The 19787-nt window shown below is 39.9% G+C and overlaps 1 long non-coding RNA gene across 1 annotated transcript; it reads right to left on the bottom strand.

Annotated features, from left to right (window-relative positions):
- Nucleotides 1-8079: 8079 nt before the first annotated feature.
- LOC145443223 (uncharacterized) lies at nt 8080-8802 on the bottom strand. Its single transcript, XR_013916350.1, has 3 exons — nt 8450-8802; nt 8309-8385; nt 8080-8254 (listed from the first exon to the last, which is right to left on the bottom strand). It is a non-coding gene; the product is annotated as an uncharacterized LOC145443223 (long non-coding RNA).
- Nucleotides 8803-19787: the final 10985 nt, after the last annotated feature.

Here is a 19787-nt window from a genome sequence, read left to right as displayed (position 1 = left end):
GTCGTTTGTGATTTACCTCCGGCAACCCCCGAGACAGGCCCAGCAAACCCCGTTGAAGACCCACGGAACTTGGGATTCTGTTAGATTAAGTTTATCCTACGAACATCGTGGCACAGCAAACCAAAAGTGGAGATTCATTTAATACGATCTGATTGACATATTCCCAAAATGAGAAATTATCATGTGTCTTTTTAATGGTCCGCTACAGAGCGAAACAATTATATACCCCGTATAATGCATGGTCATTTCAATAAGCACCTTTCATAATCGACAGGATTATATGTTGAGCATGTAGCGATATGCTATTATACGCTTGTCTTTTTGAGTAGCACTTGACATAATGAATGACCCCTAAACTATCCAAGAGGTTGTCTTCGAAACTGAAGAAAATATTCGGTTAGGAAGTTCCACTCGATATTACATTGATCCACAGTCCACACGAATCGATGCAGTGACATCCTTTCCAACACTGACCTAAGCCAAGTGCTGGAACTTTAGTGAAGGCACAAGGGCCGGAATGGTAGCATCTGACACAACAACACAACGGATACTGGTACGATATTGTCGACTCTAAATCCAACCCATCAGTGCTATATTACATCCAATTCAGCCGAGTATGACCACAGTTATCGCGAGTTTTTACGCCTGCACCCGGCAATGTGGACATATAGACTTGTTGAACTGTTGGACAGATCTCACATACGATTAATAATGACAATAATAATCTCCATAATAATAAACATGTTTAGTCATTGCACTGTGCTGTTACTTAGGGTTACCATATGTCCTCCTTTTTCTATAAATCTACAATGCACTCCGAGGACGCCCAAATGCCGTTCCTTTATAGCTTTTAAATTCAGGCGATCGTACAAAGACATCAAAAAATGCTATTATAGACGTGAAATTGTGAAATTTGGATTACGACGACAAGGTTAACTAAAATATGTCGACTTTAACCGATTTATACGTGGGGACGGGTCCTTCGGGGGTCGAGTCGGAAAAATGCCCTCTTTTTTGTCACGACGATATCGGTTGACCGGCATGCGTTTTGAGGAATACAAGGTGCGCTTCGAATTTAGATCATATTGCATTTCCACTCGGGTTTCTAATGATACGATGTCTGGTAAAAGCAGAGAAATGTATCAGGTTTGTCAGTGTATCGTGGTGGAGAGCCCGCTCCACGATCGGTAGGGCATGGGTATACGAAACCCGACCGAACCATGCTAAAGACTTGTTTTGAAGAAATTATTTTCACCGCAACTATGATATATTATTAATTAAAATGCCACTTTGGTGTACAGAATTAGACTAAATGACTTTGTATGCTGGGACCTATTGAGCCAGGAGAATAATATTGCAGTGCGATCACGGATTGTTGCATTATATTCAATGTGTATTGATGCATACAAATGTTCAGCTCTGGCGTTTTCGTCTATTTTCTGCAATCCGTAAGCACACTTCCCTTCTCAGACTTTGGTGTCGATGTTACGGACTTGTTACTAATGTTGACTGGAGTGAAGAAGCATGATTGTCGCGGAGGGGTTATAACGTGACATATGAATATGTTCGACATTTCAGTTAGACTATTTACTTGGAAGTATTGATACTTGATTGAACGTGCTGGATATCATACTAGCATATTTTCATTTACTTAAGAGCGGGCCGATCTAAATCGTTCACCTGGCCGTATATATTTTTGACATCCATGTTTTTCTATTCGTGATATATATTGAGACTCAAGTGAGACCACTGCAACTCAGCTACTACGGATGAAACAAACATACGCATTCGTGAACGCTGAAAGTATTCATCGGAAATTCGAAAGCTAATTTTCCACTTGACCGCAAAAACGTCCCCGTGGGACCAGGGAAATGGATCTATCATCCTGAATTGGACTACTGAGATTAAATTGAAATCCCAATTTTCAACAGATGTTCCGCAGAACGATTTTCCTAGCATTGCATTTGCAGTCTGGTTTCTGCATATCTTGATTCACTGAATCAACTGTATATCGCACACTTTAAAGCTTAAGTCGTGGAATTAATGATACCTGCATCTGAATCGACAAAGCCGACTTCAGCGATGCAGGTGCGGATATTGTTTTATGGCAAAGAGAAATATCGTTTTTCAGTAGCGACAGCTTAGAGAATGCTATTATATGCCATTCTACAAAAATAATGCACGTCGTAAATATAGATATTTATTTATATAACATGTCGCACATGTGGCTACAACAGCAGAGTCCGGCCGATGTCAACATTTCGAGCCGTTACCGACCGATGTTTACCGATAAGCCGATATTTTCGACGGATATCATAATATCATTTTACACATTTTAATTAGAATTTCCAATTAGTGACAGCAGTAACAAAATGTATCCCATATAGACTTCTTTAAACTACGGCAAAGCGAAAAACAAGCACATTCATCCCAAAAGGCGTATATTTTTCAGTACAGGAAACGCATTTATTCTACATTTGTACCAATAAGTGAACTCCTGTGCATGGTCTTCATGGATCGGTCCTGCCGAACTGAAACCACAGTAACTCGCATACCTTTATTTTTGCCGACACCATCAATGGACCATCAATCCAAGGCACTAACATTGCTTTAAAGTTTAACCGATAATACAGAAATCGTAAGCCTGATGTTTTGGCATACCTGGAATTCCCCCGTGGCAGAAGCTTCTAATCAGCTTCCATAATTACTCAAGCGCGCACTGGCCTGGCAGTACAGTCGAAAAATGGTTCGTAGTATAGGAGTGGTAGGCTTACCATACGTCCCGTTTTAGGCGGGATAGTCCCACTTTTTAACGTCTTGTCCCGGCGTCCCGACCAGTCAGCCAAACGTCCCGCTTTTTAAGGCCGTAAGGTACTGCTGAACTAACAAAATTTTCCAAATTTTTATTTATTGCAGAATCCTAAAGCATGAAACTAGTTCTTTTCAAAAATGTATTGCTTTTGTTTGATTTCGAAGTAGAAGTATGTTAAAATACGATTTGAAATCAACCATTTTCGTAGAAATTCACCCCCATACAAGTTCATTTATTCAAACTCACTCAAAATTGTTATAATCTCTCTGCCAAAAGCATTACCGGTATTTGCTACAGAAAAGTAGAGGCTAATACGCCCTACCTACATCTTTACCACCCCTGACGACGTGAGATGCTATGGTAGAGTTGCTTTGGACTGAGTCATATTCATGCTACTATATTATTACCCTCTGCTTATACTATAAATTATTTTGTTAATCTTATTTCCTTATTATGACTTTACCTTTATTTATACTTTATCTTCCCATAAGAACTCTTTATCCTATATACTCCCAGATTTTATGTTACATAATATCTACCCAAAACACCCATGCTTTGAATTCTTGTCGGTAGGGTAGAGCCCGCCTATGACAGCTTACGGATGAAGATCCTTTGGCAAAAACACCAGAATGTCTTGTTCACTAAATTCCTACCAATATATATATCTTAAATGTATATATTATATCATGCCTTAAATCTGAACAAGAACTGTGGTCCATTGGATCCATTGCGGAAACTCTGTACTACGCCTTTACGGGCCCTTACGCCCTTTCGGGCCCTTACGCCCTCACGGGCGTAGCTATTGGTTTTTCTCGCTATGTTGCCTTCGGCAGCTTAATATTGAAAAATTCTGATCTGGGCCACGGAACTTTTTCAAACTGGAGGCGGAGTCGCCCAGAAGTTGCATCGATTACCTCATAGTCTGGGCTCCAAATCATTGTTTATTTGGGCGGGAGGGGGCTTTCGGTCCCGGTTACACAACACACAGCCACATACTCCTGAACCGGACCGTGACAACCTCGGGTCTAAGAGCAAAGCGGTGCTAGTGTGACGTCATAATCCAATTTGAAATTCACTAGTGGGCGCTAAAGAGTGTCCCGAATTTGGGTTGCTGAAATATGGTAACCCTATAGGAGTGGTATGATCCACATTGTATAGTACTGACAATTGGCGATGTTTAGTGCGATGAATGAATATCAATGAACAGAATTGTACTAAAAGACAAATCACACTATTCCTTCATCGAAGTAAGCAATAGTAAGGAACAGGATATTACAGTCAGATGTAAGACAATATTTTAGAGTAGCCTTGTACGTGGAATTACGATTGTTTGCGAAACCTGTTATGCTGTTACTACGGATGAAGGAAATACCTTATCGCATTACGCCTATACCAAATATTCCGACCTCATATAATGTACGAATGATGTGTTACCGCGCGTCTGCTGAGAAGAGCACGTAAAATATAGTTCAAATCCATAGCACCTAGTTTTAAAACTATTCATAACATGTTCAAATCCCTCATCCGACAGGGCAATTAAATTTTATTTCCGCTATAATATCAAACCCGTATGTGATCGTATATATTAATCGCGTTACGCACGTTCCTACAGTAAAATATATGCATATCACCAGTCACGGATTTGTTTTTCGTCGTTATTCACACGATGTCACTGTACGACACCACGCCTGCTCGAATTTATTTCCTGCTTAACGCGATGGGTAGTATACAAGATTATTACGAAGCGATATGAACCAACATCGAACTTGCTACTATTTTGCGCAGATGCAACAAGTAGCATACGTACGGAAAATGTACAAGAAAGCATGATTCTCCTTTAAAACGGCTGGACAACAGTATCGTGTTGTCAACGGAGGTAATTCGAATTACTGCACAGTGCGCATAAGCATGGCCAGATTGGCTACAGCAATACAGCCGCCATTTTGTAAAAGGACCCGTCACGTTGAGACATCGACGAGACGCGTCTGGAATGCCGACTGCTACAGAGCCTACACGTCGTGACTCGTATGACGCCATATTCGTATTGACCATTGATGACTTTTACCTATGATAAAATGTACATTAGCAAAGTCTTGTATAATCGTTTAAAAGCGGCGAGTTAGTGTAGGAATGGCTTGGAGTGTGCGTTTGATAACTAACACCATATATAGCAATTCAAGAAGAATGTGTTCTAATGCGGCAGTTCATAATGCAGCATATATAAGTCTCATGGTATGAATTCCAAATGGAAGTACGCACGGCCACGAATGTACTAGGATTTAGAAACCCACTAAGAGCTTCTGATGTATGATGGAGGCAGGATATAGTATTCTTCCGAAACTCAAAGATACCTGAAAGGGAATAATATTGAAAGAAACCCGTATATTTTCGGACGACACCAGTCAGAGGTAAACAGCCAGTAGAGAATGGAGAAGAACATAGTATATCGACCTGGGAATGTCAATTGGCTGGTAAGGTCGACGCAAGACAAAATGGCGCGGACATGGCGTTTCGCCCGCGAACAAGGAAATAATCTCGAAGAAACACTCGGATAGTAATGAGGCAAAGTATGACTCAGAGTGGGAGAGGCAGGGTAGGATAATCTTCCAGCTCATGCAGCGAAAGAATGTGCGTCGCGCTGCGCCATTGCACGTCTCGGGGAAAGCAAAACAGATTCAGGACTGTGATTTCTATGGAAGCACATCGCAATGGACATTTCCCACGTCCCGCGTTCATTTGCGTAGCGTTGGTAATAGATAATACTTTCTTCCACATTCTAACGATCTTGTTGACATGATGGCAACGTGCGCCTATTCTGGTGCTGCACTGTATTCTGGTATACCGGAGTTTCAAACGCTAACGATGTAAATGAATATCGTCACGGATTGGTTTGCGTTATGAAAATAGTACATGCCTGGTTAATTTCCGTTTCGTGACATCCATTACAGTGTATGCATACAGTGTACCGGTACATAATAAATGTTGTTGTAAAGCCACACATTCCAATAATGAGGTCGGCTAGTTTAGCTATACATTTATACATCGACATGTGTCCATGAAATCCTGTTCTATCGCACTGTAACACATGTTTTATGTAACACAGTCGTCGTAAATCAGGTATTCGGACACACGTGTAAGTGCAATGGTGAAAACCAGTCAAAATAACAACTATGGTAATCCAGATGCGTCTACATACAAGCCTTCCTAATTCACGACCCAGCCATGATTTCGCCGACGGCTCGATCGCACGTGATCACAGCGGCCGCAATGAGCTTGGTTGCCGATTCGTGAATGGCTGCGACAATTCACCAGTCAGCACTTCGCAAATAGAGACGGAATTATTCGAGTTTCGAGTGTTGTGACGTGATTGTAATCGATATATCCCGATAATGACTGCGCTGAAATTGAGACAAGGTAGCCATTTTGCGTGTAATTGCCGAACATAGCATTTATTCCACTGGTTCACTGAGCCAGTCTCAGGGATTCCGTGGAAGTTAAAACACATAGGCCTACTTACTCACGCATATAATTTGTATTGACGATGATTGTCTCATAGCCGATTGTCGCATTGTGACTTTTGTGGTGGTACGTCGTGTGCAGTGGCATTCGGTTAGGATTCGTAGTCAAACTCTTTCTGAAATGCTAATTCCATCTCTGAAATATATTGGCTCATTTGTATTTAAACAGTTCGCATCGCGCTGTTACGTTGCGAGCGAGCAATACGACGGCAGTTTCGAAGATGAAGACTCGCATTTCTGAAATGGTATCTGAAAGGGAACAGCAAAATTAACATTGATTTGCAATAAATACGCACAATGATTTCGCTTTGTGCTAATATATTTGAATGTGTTCTTTTTAGACCCTGTAAATTTTGTGCAGCAGTAAGTGTATTCCGGTGGATTTTTTTCGAGCTAGGTTAGGGGTTCCCAAAAGCTTGCGTATTAGCGTAAGTGTTCCTCCGGTTAGTATCTGTTCAGAACTGCTGTTTTAAAAGATGTTAAGCTCTGTAACCCACGGGTGCTAGTTGGGCACGTCCGAAAGACGGAAACGTGTTGTTGATAAGTGGCAAAGGTTATGTCCCGTCGATTCGGAAACCTCGAGAGGCGGATCATTCGTTGTAAAAGCTAGCCTAAAGGAGAGATTTCTTGGAAGCGATCACTTAAAATGGCACTGAAAATTGATGTAAAAACAAACCGTTTAGCTGAGCTTCTTAGTGAGGTATTTCATCAACTGGATACAATCGCGAAGCACGGATTCCATCGCAAATCAGGAAATCTCGAACTGACACACGTAACCTTTCAAGTATAACGATTTTAGTAGCACTATTCGTTATTGAATGCGCTTGGCGTTATCCAAGGAACTGTGGAAGTATCATACGCAAAGATGACGGGATAAAGTTTTGCACTCCATTTTGAACTGAATGTCACATCGCTTAATAAAACGAACATGTATCGTTCTATGTCATTGATCATTGATGACAGAAGGATCAATAAGCTACGCACCAATGCATGCTGGGATAATATCAGGCCAGGTTCCGTTGATGCTCGTTCCCACTGGAAACGCCTTACCCTTACAGCTTTTAATTTGAAGATCTTCTTTGGGGTACAGAACTTCAATATACCTTTGAATAGTATATTCATATTGAAATGAACCCGAATATTTTCGGCTGAAACTGGTCAAAGGCAATCGTCAGCTTTTAATTTACAGCTATCTACTCTTAGTGATACTTGCATTACTTGTGTAGGCCTATGTAGGCTCCTGTAGCTGTAGACATGATCGAGAACGATCTCATTTGCGTTACTATATCTTTCATCACCACGTAATGATTAGGTTGGTTGTGTATGCGCACTGCGCAGTATGGGAGACAGCATCAGATTAACTGTCGCTCTACAAACGAATTAAGCCGATAGCGATGAGTCGCCTAACAAAACTATCCACGCTTTTAATCGGATTAAACTGATCGTCCATAGAAGAAACTGGGAGAAGATAATTCAGTACTATCGCCGGCAAGCGACAATCAACTCACGATGGACAGACTAATATAATTTAACCATAGACTGATCACATGAATAAGGGATCTGTAAGATATTCGAAATAATCATGCTTTAAATATCTAACAGAAGAGATCAATTATTTGAAATCGAAGGGCACATCATTGACAAAATGAACATGTCATCCATAAACCAGAATAATATATATGTTGCAGTTTTTTTTAACTTATTTAACTGTTGTCTTATAATTGGTAGCGTGGAAAGTAATTGATACTATTGGAACGTGAATGTCAAATGTATTAATCCGCTAGACACGATTTGTTACTCGCCATCCATACATGAACGTGTAGATATTTTCGGTGCCCCAGTGGACAGGGGAAACAATTGTACTAAACGGACGATTTCGTTCACCTTGATTGTTATGATCCACCTTTTACGTAAACACGACGACCTGTTATTGGTAAATTTTATTTTTCGAGACGTTCACGTTTCAATAAATACTTACCACATGCCTGTCGAGAAGTCGCAAAAGTCTAAAAGTTGTGTTTAACGTCATAGGCCAATATCGTGTTGAATATTCCCCTGATAATGAAGCGATGTATCATTAACGCCATGGGGTAGAAGAACACTCTCAATTATAGCGTACATATCTCATTTTCCCTGAATTTGATGTGCAGTACGTGATGACCTTATAACTTCTCGCTCAGCTTCAACTTCACCTGTCTCATGTATTCAGCGGTACAATCAGTGCCTTCGGGGCGTCAGTGATCATTCGCGATATCAGTCTAATTTACAATGTGTTGTGAATAGGATTCCACCTTAAATTGTAAACAATGAATCATCTCAATGTGTACATACTATACCAGTCTGAATGACTTGATAGTACTTTAGGCAGAAAAGGATAACTCTCAGATAAGAAACACAAATTAATGGCTGCCGGTACCGCCGAAGGCCGTGATTATACCTTACACGTCATCCCAAAACACGAGATTACGTAGAAAACGTTATCAAGGACTGCGCATCGGGCGGGCGAATATCTGACATGCGCAATCCAAAGGACAGCAATAATGTTGTCATGCGCTGCATTGACATTAAAAATATTCGAACTATAAACATGTCTTGTGAGATCTGATTAGATTTATGTCAACTATGTTGCCAGGCTGACATGAAATAATTTATCAGCATCCGTATTACTGAAAATTACTCATGAGTGTTGACCTGTTGCCCACATAGATAACGTATACATCGTTACGCCCTGCTGGAATGTCATTTATGATAGATTCCATGTACTGTTTCAGAGCCTGGCTTTTGCATTTTACTTGATATCATAACTAAAGTCCGCAGGCCGTGTTATTTTTGGACAAAACTGCCAAAAATAAGGCTTTTATAGATATAGATTTCCGTGTAAGCTTTAGATATAAATGCCAACAAGTATTGAAATGAGTCTGCATGAAGTGACCAAACAAGTGTGTTACGCTAAATTCCTAAACTGAGGTCCGTGAACCATTCGGAAGGCCGTGGTCTACCGTTCAAGGGATCTCTGTAATGCGAATGAAACTCTTAGGGTAGAGACCAAAAAGTCGGGTACTGAAGTCTGGATTTACGACATACTGACGATTGATCAACCCGGGTAGTAAATGATATCCAGCAATTAGGGATATAGCTCAATGACAAGTCATTTTCCTGTTGTCACCGCTCATGCATTTTGTTATACCGCATGTAGCCGACACGTGCGACCCATGCTCTGCATTTAGGTCTATGCGTAATTGCGTACATATAATTCCATTTACTTTCAACTTGTTAATGAAAATGTTAACACATGGTGCAGTTACTGATCGGATGTGTCCCCGTTGGACAAAAGGGATATAGTTTCAATGGAACATAGGCGACACACTTACACAACGCAAAATACCCCTGTCGCCAAGAAGTAACCCCCATCAATGCGTAGGCCTGCAAATATCCAGTCCTTCGATGTTTTTTTGTTTGTTTTTGTTTGCCCGTTTGATATATTTTCATATTATTTCGAATATTAAAGCTACTCCCACAATTACTTAGCGAGTGACGGGCTGTGATTCGAACGTGTCAGCAACGATTTTGAATTGTTTTCAAAAGTGGTGATCTGTGATCTGTGATCTGTGTGAATACAGGTAATTGTGCATGTATATCGAACCGTCTATTCGGATTAGATATTGCAGACGCAGTCGACTTAGTATTGGGTGAAAATAAGCTGTTGGTTGGGTAGTGACAGCTGCTATCCAAAATTGTCAGAAACCCTTTTGAACTGTGCATGGTGACCTGTGTGAATGCTGGTATTTTTTGAACGTATGGAGAATCGACTATTGAGAACAGATATTGCAGAACCAGTCAGTTTTGTATCGGGTAAATTCGGTCTATAATATCGGTTTCAATGCGGATTTAAATCTTGCTGTTTGATGGCACAGTGCGGATTCCGCATGTTATGTGACTTAAGTTTCACAAGAAAGACCAAACCGAAGCGATTTACATGGTTAATTCGGGTTTAAATATGAATTAATGGCGGTGCCAAAACTGCCAAAAATAAAATCTGAAAAATGCCAAAAATAACACGGCCTGGGTATATATGTACATTATATGGAATACTGGTGAACCAGGGAATGTATTAATATCGATGCATTCATAATAACGACTGGCATCAGCCCCAATGTGCATTCACTGTTCGACCATGATTATAGTCAACCGGAAGGATGTAGAAATAATTTGCAATTATATTCATATATTTTCGCTAAAATAACAAAATATACAAACTAAACTTTTCACTTCTTTAATAATTTCCAAATTGTTCTGTGGCTCACCTCAAAACGCAGCTCTGGCTCGCCTATGAGCGGTACCCGCCGTTTGAGAACCGCTGGCATATTGGTTGTTTATCTTTACCGCTACCATGGCCTATATTTTAGCCATTTTGTGGTGAATGTTTCTATAGCAACGCCTAACGACTTCAATTATTACCGTACAAACTACTTATTATGTTCTTCCCGCACTACGACACACGTGCAAGGCTACGAATCGAAAGCTGAAAAGCCGAAAAACAACCATTTTGGCAAGTTGTACATTGTACAAGTAGCCTATTGTACGTTGTACAATTGTACATGTTGTACATATGGGAGTTTGTTAAGCGCTGTATTTCAATTGTTGAATATTGGTGAGTATCAATCGTGAAATCCGTAGGCCGGAGTTGAGATCGCATCGGTGTCTGTCACTCTAAAATCCAGCCACTGAGAAGCAAGTACATTCCAATGTCCAAAGTTTGAGAAGAGGAGTAGGGTATGGCGGCGTTCAACTCCAACACTATTAAGTTATTCACTCTGTCAAACCCCGCCGGGAAAAGTCGAATGACAAAGACATCTGTATATGCAAGTGGTCTGCAAAACCTCATTCCCACGCGTAGATGATAATAATTATATACTCTCCCGTATACAAAGACTTATCAATACAAAATTATTCCGTATTGTTTCTAAAAAGTAGCTATAATGTAGGTCAGAACCGATGCAGATGATCATGAATACGTTATCGGAGATATTACAAGAAGCTTAATAATGAATGTAGATTCGTGGCAATGATAGGAGTATAGATTGGCGTATCAACATGATCGAAAACCAGAATAGCAGCCCGAATCGCGAATGGCTTTTGCAAGGGATGCTCATAATCGAATTCGCAACTGATTCGATTAGTCTTGGAATCGAGTATTGGGGTTAGGGTTGCATTGAAAAGAAATGGTTGTTTAAAACATGTTTTAGACAGTGCTTTAAACAAAGTCCTTTTTAAAAATATTGTTTTTTTTAGTTGTATAATTATGTAAACACTTCCCAAAAATGTCGTATGAGCCTACGGAGATTTATACCCGATATAGCCTACATATACGATATGCAATGGTTGGAACCCTCGAAATAGTCAGCTCAACATCTATAGAACGTAGATATGGATCATTGGTACGGAATGAATGTTCTGATGACGAACGTGAAAATGCTGCATGACGATGTAGTCCTGATTAGGAATATTTTTGGTCCCTATATGACAGGGGTTCGAAGCCTATTACGTCAAAGGAGCTATATTTAACCTATATTTTCAATGATCAATGTCACTCGGCTATGGCGTCACAATTGATTATTCGTGACATCACGACTTGAAAAAACCATGAAAAACATGTTTCAAACAAGGGCATCGTTTTAAACATCTTTCTTTTAAATATACTTTTGTTTTGAATGCAGCTCTGATTGGGGTAGCATCTTTGAGGCAGTATATTTTGTAATATATACACAGTAACACACCCGCAAAGAAATTTATACGAAACATATACTCCGTCACAAAACCACTAATATAATAAAGCTTGCACTAGTACTCGAATCTGAATCTAGTATTAATTCTAGTAATTCCAGTTGAGTATATGGTGAGTAATGCTGTTTTTCGATTACTGAAATTATACTCTCCCTGCCATTAAGGGTTAATTTCTCAATGAGAATTACAGTTCGTTACTATTTTCCACAGTATAAAGCTGTAAACCTGGAGTGGTCGTATTGTAGCATACGAATCGCACGTTAGTGGAAATTACATACCTGTGAAGTCGTGACCAACATACAGCAGGGGTTCTTAAACTATGGGTCGCGAAGGGTATAATTTTGGGTCGCAACGGTACCAGGGCGACATTTTAATATGTATGTAATATTTGTTGAATTGCCACGAAAGAAAATTCTTCGCGCGATTCCTTACGGATGATTTGTACAGATTCAAGATCCAGATCCAGTGTTGGGTACAGCCAATAAGCGGGACAAGCAGAAGAGTCGTTACTACAGTACGTCTTTCAAATTTGCATTACACAATTGGCTTGAATTTATGATAAGATTTATCCGACAATGGTTTGTCTGGAAAAAGCCCTCGGAGAACGTTGGTATGCTTTAGAGCAGTGCTTCCCGACCTTTTTCAGTTCGCGACCCACTTTTGCCGCAATGTTTGATTGTGCGACCCACCAGGAGATATGACCGAGCAATCGAACATGTTTGAGAACGATTAAACGTACAACGAGCCGTGTGTGTGACGAGTTGAATCAGACGCCCACAGGTGAAATTGCGCGACAATTTGAGAGTACGAGTGTCGCAGACAGACGATAATACTCGTCATAGTGGATAACAAACGAGAAAGCGGGTATTCAAGTAGTAACTCGTCGTTTACGTCGAACATAAAAGGGTCCGGAGTATTGTTTGCTGATTGCAATTGGGCTGGATTGCATTTTTCAGTAAACGTTCGCAATTTCAAGGCCTACACAAAATCACACTGTCCAATTTCACACTCCTATCAAAATGACTGTCACGAATATCTGGTTCACTAATTCCTGTAAGCACGGGAACGTGGCTTTAATTCAGAGGAGGAGAAAGGGTATGAGCTCATCTAATCGTAAGAATATTTGGTGTTTGGCATTTTTGGCAAATTGAATAAAAAACTAAAATTCGTAATTCTTCGCGACCCACCAGAAACAGCTTCGCGACCCACCGATGGCCCGCCTGATTTCATCCGGCCCACGAAAATATTCTGAATAGATTGAAAAAAATTTATATTACCGAGCACATTTGTAACAAATGTTGAGATTTTTTGCAGGTAATACGGCTTCCATTAAATATTCCGTCGAGACAGCAAATTTCGAGAATGTTCAATTGTTCATAGGCCACATTATAACCACCCGGTTTCACTTTCGTTACCATTAGGAACAATTCGGTGACATTGATATCACATTTCGAGAAAGTAGAAAATGCCCATTGAGTTCAGAGTTTTATGGAAAAATGGACCAAAAAGTAGCTATTCTCAGAAGATAAAGCGCCAATGCGGAACCGTTATATGCAGTGTCCATGGAAATATATTAGTAACACAAACATGAAATTTAAATATCTATGGTCGTCGATCAGGTATATAGTCGTTAACGTCACTGTATTATTGGTTCTTAACTGTATTTAACGGGACAATCTCAGTATTTCTGCCAATTCCATTATTTGTGAATAAAGGTGTTGCGACTTGTTGGAACTAAAACCCTATGATCCACCATCCATGTATTATCTATATATGCTTAATAATAAAGTATTCAAGGGCACGAGGAAACATTTGGAATCGGTTGACTGGTCCAACCCGTGAGCGATTTGAAGGCTTGAATCCGACCCGCGAAGCAATTTGAGTTTGACACCCCTGCTTTTGTATATAGGGGTGTGCAACAAGCTGGTGCGGGACTATGAGACACACGTATTTCGATGCCAACTCCTTCCGCGCCGGGACACTTGTAGACATGAAGTCTTGGCCAACATACGGGTGGGCAAAGTGCGGTGCCAACAAGATCTATGGCGATAAAACGTTAGCGAAAATGACCGTTGGGTGGCCAAAGCCTTAGGTATTGGCACATGCACTGGCACAGTTCCGCCCTTTCAATCTGAGTAGACAGTATAGTACAAATGCGGTACAAATGCGCCCCACAAGGAAAGTGATGCACCGCAATTTGAAATAGCGTGCGGTAGAAAAGTTTCATTGACCTGCGTTCGTACGATACAACTGCCGTCTGCGCGTTATGTCATGCCCGTAAAAAGGTAGATTACTAATATTAAAATACATGTGAGGCGCGAGATGTCACTTAACTCAGATTTTGGTCGCGGCCTAAAAAGTTTAAGAACCAATGACCTACAGCAAAGGTAATAGGTAGTCGAAAAAATACCAAGTATTCTGAAATGTGATGTAAAACTGGCATTATATTATTCGTGGTATCATAAAAGGTCCATATTTGAAATTATCACATCACTCGACTTAGTTACCGAAATATGGAATCGTTCACGGAGCGGCGCTGACATTATTATTCAACGTGTCATGACACAGCCCAATCGAAGACTCATTTCTCCTTCGTGTGTTGTGTTAGTATTTCAACGATCGAAAGCCTCTTTCGACATTAATTTCAGTTTCCAGTGAGCGAATTCGGGTGTGCGAGAGCATCAAATTAATCCATTACACCTGCTAATCTATTGTTTTTACTTCCATCGGAAATAAGTGATCGAATCGTTGCACCTAACCCAAGTTTGTCGTTGACTAGGGTTAGCATATTTTGAGTACACTTATTACAAGTTGAAAGAGTTACAAACAGTTACAAGACTAGAAAGAGGCTGTTTTCGCGTCATTGGCATTTTACAGCTGTGCCTGTCCAATGGCCTCGCGGTCAAAGCTATAAAGGACGATGAATTGCCGAAAAGGAGGACACTTGGGCGTGCTAGGAAGACATTTTCCATTTCTTGAAAAAGGAGGACCAATCCTTCTAAGGGCGGATGTATGGTAACCCTATGATTGCCTCGATAGGTTTTAGGTTACATCGCGATCAATGATTCTACGAGGGTACGTAGGCAGACTTGGATAGCTAGATAATTTTAATTGTCCAACTATAGATTGGACCAATTCGAGCGAAATGCCGTTAATTTAATTTTAATGTAATTTGTAAAAAGTTTCTGTCCTCTCATTTCAATTCTAATCTAATTTCGAGAATTCCTGAAAATGCTACAGGAGAACTACGTAGTGCGAAACAAGCCCAGCTTGCTGTGCAGACATATACGACATTGTCATGTTGATGAGTATGAAATCTGATTTGATATGAACTGAACTTGATTCTTGTATTTCTTTCTAATCCGGAATTTAGGTAAATTTTCAGCGTTTCAATTCAAGTTTTTGTTGAATCTAATCCTGGTCAAAATTTTAGCAAAGTTTTTCAGCTATAACTTCTAATTCTAATCTAATTTGGAAAAGCTGCAAATTTCCAAGCTGTCCAACTCGGCATGTATTGTAGATTAGGGTGGAGTGAAAAATGAAAATTTTTGAATTTCAAAAAAGGGTCTTGATATGTGGTGCCAAATAGAAAACAAATAAATTGTATCATAATTTTGGGTTCGTACACCCTCTAGTGGTCGTGCAATTTCACCGAACGAGCCAAAAACAGCTAATTTTGCCATATCTTGATCATCACTTACACTAGAAAGTCAGTTTTGGGCTTAAAAGATGCAGAAGCAACATGTTCCTATCTCACTTCCATAGAACTTACTCTTGAAAATGAACAGAAAAAAAGTTACAAGCAAATTTCCGATTTTATGGGTAAAATTAAGCACTGAAGCAGTGGGTAGGATGTCAAAAGCGTGTAGTGATTGATCTTATGACTGAGCAACATATACCCTATCAATTAGAACCACTTTTCAAAACTTGCTCAAACGAATGAAACCCCCTCCAAGCATAAATAGGGCTCGGGCATCGAATAGAGACTGCCAAAACTGTATTTAAAACAGCGTCCATTGTTAGTGCAGCGTCACAATATTGGTAAGTTTATAACAACGGCCCACATGAGATTTCTTACCAAAATGCTGTCGTATGGTTTGTATCATATTTGTCACAAAGCTCCTGAATGAAAGCAAAAAAATTGAAAATACGCATTCAAAACACAAACATCAATTCTATACTGGAAACAGAAAATTTTTGTAGCAGTATCATATGAGTATCAGTGTGCACAAACATTAAAATCATGTTTACTATTGAAAGATTTCATCTGCTTTCAAGACTTCAGTTTTCGTCTGATGAGGCTATCTCTACGTTTAAATCCTGAAACATTGAGCATATGCTTATATCACCACTGTCACATGTCTTTCCACTGCCTGATTGTGGCAAGAATAACTGTGCCGTAATGGTGATGATCATAGGTTTCCCAGCTCGTGATCAGACGAGGTCTTGATTGCGATGCAGGCGGCTGTTCAATATTTTTGAGGTTTTAATTGACAATTTGGTGGAAAGATTAAGCCTTGATGTTGATAACTGGAATTTGGAAGAATCTGATGCTGGTGTAAATGTTGCTGCTTTAGGGTTGGGTTTCATATATACATCCTCCTTCAAAGTCGTCAATTATAACCAGATCTGCAATATTTAGAGGCTGGGGCCGTCGTTCATTCAATATGGTTGTTTCTCGCATCTTACGGTTCAAAGTACTATGTGGGACAGAGTCGTCCATCGTGAAATCTGAACTGTCTTGCTCAATTTTGCATGGAGGTCTATTTTCCGTTATGGTTTGAAAAAAAAATGCACAATTCCATTGTAGATGGTGCTAAAAATTTCCACAATATAGTTTCCCGTGTCACAAAGCTGACTGATACCCGAATTCACTCCCTTGCACTATCTTTGCTACAAAGAAATGCTCATTTTGAACATCCAGAAAATATTTTGCTGGGAATGCTTTGGTGACGAGGAGGGAAACGTCCGAAGATTTACAGTTAACAAGATTACAGCTATGCGCAGAACAACCACACCATACCAAATTCCAATTATGATTTTGAAGGAAGATATATAAACGACACCAAACCTAAAAACAGCGACATTGAGCATCAGTTTCTTCCAAATTCCAGTTATCAACATCAAGGCTTAATCTTTCCACCAAATTGTCAACTTAAACCACAAAGATATTGAACTGCCGCCTGCAATCAAGAACTTGTCAGATGACGAAGTGGAAAACCTAAGATCATCACCATTAAGGCTCAGTCATCCTTGCCACAACCCGGCAGTGGAAAGACATTAAAACGTGGTTACTGAAGCATCTACTCATGTTTTAGGATTTAAACGCAGAGATCGCCTAATCAGACGAAAACTGAAGTCTTGAAAGCAGATGAAATCTTTCAATACTAAACATGATTTTAATGTTTGTGCACACTGATACTCATATGATACTGCTACAAAAATTTTCTGTTTTCAGTATAGAATTGATGTTTGTGTTTTAAATGTGTATTTTCAATTTTTGTGCTTTCATTCAGGAGCTTTGTGACAAATATGATACAAACCCTACAACAGCATTTTGGTAAGAAATCTCTTGAGGGCCGTTGTTATAAACTTACCGATATCGTGACGCTGCACTACCAATGGACGCTGTTTTAAATACAGTTTTAGCAGTCTCTATTCGATGCCCGAGCCCTATTTATGCTTGGAGGGGGTTTCATTTGTTTGAGCAAGTTTTGAAAATTGGTTCTAATTGATAGGGTATGTTGCTCAGTTATAAGATCAATCACTACACGCTTTTGACATCCTACCCACTGCTTCAGTGCTTAATTTTACCTATAAAATCAGAAATTTGCTTGTAACTTTTTTTCTGTTCATTTTTAAGAGTAAGTTCCATGGAAGTGAGATAGAAACATGTTGCTTCTGCATCTTTTAAGCCCAAAACTGACTTGCTAGTATAAGTGATGATCAAGATATGGCGAAATTAGCTGTTTTTGGCTCGTTCGGTGAAATTGCACGACCACCAGAGGGTGTACGAACCCAAAATTATGATAGAATTTATTTGTTTACTATTTGGCACCACATATCAAGACCCTTTTTTGAAATTCAAAAATTTTCATTTTTCACTCCACCCTATTGTAGATATAGCAAATACTGATGTTTAGATTCCATATCACCAATGGCAATGTTTTCAATGAATCGGTGACAAGCTTCATCAGAACAAGCCTTGTTACAACGGTACCCAATCCCTATATATGGAGGCGGTACAAGCATAAGCGACCGACACATGTGTTGTGTTTGGCGAGCCATATGCTGATAAATATGCAGGGATGTAACGAAGGGTCGCTTAAAACAACAAGTCAAACGTAATGATGTACGGTCGATGAAAAGTGATCGTCAATGCATTAGCCTGACAATTTTAAGACTCAGATTTATTTGCGCGGCCGAGCAGAATGCAAAAATAAACATATGCTGATAATACAGGCTAATTTCTTATCGCAAACACAATCTGACCTTTCTATATCGCAGTGGTGAATGATGTATTCAGATACCTCAGAACACGTTTGTTAAAATTCCATTTCAAACTGCAATACGCATACGAAAACAGGCCTACATCATCTATGATACCATTTGTACAAAACTTATTTCCACCAGCAATGAATAACGTTAAGCCAGCGCGCGCAATGCATGCCTAATCGAGAGTGTCTGAAATCCGCGACCATGACTCAGAAATGGGATGTTACAATATCGCATTTTATAAATGGCTGTCAGGAAGTAGGAAATTTGAACTTTATGATGCACAGGCACATTGTCTCGTGAATGCTCAATGCTCATGTTAAAATACGTTGCACCTTTCACGGCATGAGTCGTCTGTGGTTTCTTCCCTTAGCTCCCGGAGGTGATAGCGGAAAACGGATAGTCGCCGAAGTGATTCGTCATTCGACTGACTGCGCGTGGATTAAGAGGCTCGCATCCTTTAAAATGGTACCTTTACAACTGGCCAGTACCAACAAATGTGAATTATTTATGCAACAAGTATTCGGTGACTATTTGTTAGTGTTCAGTGCAGTACAGCACAGCACAGCACAGCACAGTATAGTACAGTACAATTTAATACATAGCGGTACGGTACAGTACAGTAAATACAGCACAGTTTATTACAGTACAATATAATACAGTACAGCCTCGACTAGCTCGTATTACAGCTTCCTATGTTACATAAATCAATTGATTTCAGCACAATACCAAAAAATGGATACTATACTTATCAATATTACGGTACTCGAAATTATTTGATCTCCTGCTCTGATTACTCAATTCCTTGTGTCTATACGCAGCCATTACGAAGTACAGTTTCGTCGCGCGGGAACTAACAAAATGGCGTCTATCGTGATCATATCATCTGTCTGCGCTGTATCGGCATTCGGGTGACCGTTTACATTGGTTCGCACCAAATAACAAACGCATCGCGCGATTTTCACACCTATACTGCATCAAAATTGGCAGTCGCAAATGATAAGACGTTTCGTGATTGTCAACTTAGCAAGCCGTCGTTAGTTGAAGACTGGTTGTTACAAAACTCCTGAAACTCCATGTAAATGTACATTACCAATGTACATAACACACCATTGACTTGACTTAATCACGTTCTCGGAATGATTTGACTTGACTTGAGCCGCTGCCGTAAAAGGACT

The sequence above is a fragment of the Botryllus schlosseri genome, chromosome 7 (genome assembly GCF_051294905.1).
Source record: "Botryllus schlosseri isolate E-star chromosome 7, Bs_hap1, whole genome shotgun sequence".
NCBI classification, from domain to species: Eukaryota; Metazoa; Chordata; class Ascidiacea; order Stolidobranchia; family Styelidae; genus Botryllus; species Botryllus schlosseri.
Note: the sequence above shows the minus strand (reverse complement) of the source record. Positions and strands in the feature narration are given on the sequence as shown.